A 2,500-nucleotide genomic window follows, 5' to 3' on the forward strand; every position below is an offset into this window, starting at 1 on the left:
GTGCGTGTGCGTATGTGTGTGTGCGCGCGCGTACGTGCGTGCGTGCGTGTGTGCACGCACACATACTGAATGTGTGTGTGTGTGTGTGTGTGTGTGTGTGGTCTTTTCTCTTTCCCTTCCCCCACTCCCACCCCACTCCCTCCCCCTTTTACACCCCCACTCTCCGGCCTGTCAACCCCTATCCTTAGTTCCTATTGATATCTATTTCAATATTTTGTTGAAACTTTTTTTTTTTTTTTGAGAGAGAGAGAGAGGTGGGGTGGGGTGGGGTGGGGTGGGGAGGGGATATTCTCGAACCACACATCACTGGTCAACCGATGTGAACTCACCCCTACTTCATCATCTTGAGGACCGAGGAGAAACAGCGCCGTATTCTTACTGAAGAAAGAAAGGAAAAAAGGAAGAATGAAAGAAAAATAAGGGAAGAATGGGAGGGGGGGGGAGAAAGAAGGAAGGCAGAAGGAAATGGAGGAGGAACAGAAGAAGGAGGGAGTGAATCAAGAGGGGTAGGAGGCAGAAAGAAGTGGACAGAAAGAAGAAATATAAGATGAAGATGATGATGATGACGACGACAACGAAGACGAAGAAGCAGAACAACTATATTTTTAGAAACATTTCTTTTTTCTTCTTCTTCTTCTCCTCCCCGCCCCCCCCCCCCCCCTTTGGGTGGTGGGGAAAAGAGGATCATAAGGAGAAGGAGGAGGAAGAAGAAGAAGAAGAAAAAGAGCAAGAAGAAGAGGAAAAAGAGGAAGAAGACGATGAAGAATTAGAAGAGGAGGAGGAGGAGGAAGAAGAGGAGGAGTGGGAGGAAGAGGATGAGGAAGAAGAAGAAGAGGAGAAAGGAGGAGGAAAAAGAAGAAGAGGAGGAGGATGAAAGGAGGAGGATGAAAGAAGAGGAGGAGGAGGAGGAAAGATGAGGAGGAAGAGGAAGAAGAGGAGGAGGAGGAGAAAGAAGACGATGAAGAAGAAGAGGAGGAGGAGGCAGAAGAAGAAAAATAGGAGGAGGAAGAAGAAGAAGATCAAGAAGAGGAGGAGGAGGAGGAAAGAGGAAGAAGAACAAGAGGAGGAGGAAGAAGAAAAAGAACAACAGCAAGAAAAGGAGGAAGAAGACGGAGGAGGACGAGAAGAAGAGGAGGAAGGAGAAGAAGAAAAAGTAGAAGAAGAAAAAGAAGAAGCCCCAACCCCCCCCAATAAATCAAAAGCGGAACACTTGTGTGGCACAGAATGACCAGGGCGCTCTTTGCCCCTGTCCCTGAATCCATCACTCTGGCTGCACACACATCCTCCTTGCAAAGTTGGTTCAACTCTCTCTGTCTCTCTCTCTGTCATTCTCTCTGTTTCTGTCTCTACCTCTGTCTCTCTCTCTCTCTCTGTTTATCTCTCTTTCTGTCTCTCCGTCTCTCTCTCTCTCTTTGTGTGTCTCTCTCTGTCTCTCTGTCTGTCTCTATCTGTCTCTATTTCTCTCCGTGTCTCTGTGTGTGTGTGTGTGTGTGTGTGTGTGTGTATGTCTCCTATCTACCTCCTTACCTCCCTCTCTCTATCCCTCCCGCCCCCTCCCTATCGCCTATTCAAAGTACTTCGACCTCTCAGAGGGTGTTGAATATTGGGGAGTTGTGTGATGAGGGTAGAGGAGGGGGGGGGGGCAACTACGGTGAGTGAAGAGGGTGGGGACACAAACGCACACACGCACGCACGCACGGGTGTGGGGGCGGGGGGGGGGGGAGGCGTGTGGGGGTACGTGTACTGAAGAAGAACAACAAGACGACGACGACGAAAAAGAAGATGCCGATAAACAAGCACAGAGGGCGGAGAGCGAGGTGGATGACAGAAAGAAAGGGAGCCAGGGACTGGGAGATCGAGAAAAAAAAAATGGGGGCGGGGGGTGTGGGGGGTGAGAGAGATGAGGAAATAATGAAAGGAGGACGAACACACTGAGACAGACAGACAGACAGAGAGACAAAGACTGAAATAGAAAGTTCATAATACACGAGGAAAGGACATTCATAATATCCTGGGAAAACGAGACGGGGAAAAAAAACAAAAACAAAACAAAACAACAACATAAACAGTGTGTTTTAACGAAAGCGGGAACGAGAGACAGACACACACACACACACACACACACACACACACACACACACACACACACACACACACATACACACAGAAACTGAGATAGAAAGTTCATAATACACAAGGAAATGACATTCATAATAATATCCTGGAAAAAAGAGACGGGGGAAAAAACAACAAAAAACAGTGTGTTTTAACGAAAGTGGGAACGAGGGACAGACAAACACACACACACACACACACACACACACACACACACACACACACACACACAGAGAGACCATACACATGTCAAAAAAGACCGAAGACAGAAAAAGAAGAAAGAGACAGAAATGGAGATGTAATCTGAGAGGGAGGGGGGGGAGGGGAGGGAAGGGGAAGGGAAGGGGAGGGGAGGGAGAGGGAAAGGGGGCCAGGATCAGGAAGG

The 2,500-nt window shown here is 48.3% G+C and overlaps 1 protein-coding gene across 1 annotated transcript in view; it reads right to left on the minus strand.

Moving 5' to 3' along the window:
* Window positions 1-2,500, minus strand: part of LOC143276660 (double-stranded RNA-specific editase 1-like) — a 208,848-nt gene that overhangs the window by 126,649 nt on the left and 79,699 nt on the right.

This window comes from Babylonia areolata, chromosome 32 (genome assembly GCF_041734735.1).
Source record: "Babylonia areolata isolate BAREFJ2019XMU chromosome 32, ASM4173473v1, whole genome shotgun sequence".
Classification (NCBI taxonomy): domain Eukaryota; kingdom Metazoa; phylum Mollusca; class Gastropoda; order Neogastropoda; family Buccinidae; genus Babylonia; species Babylonia areolata.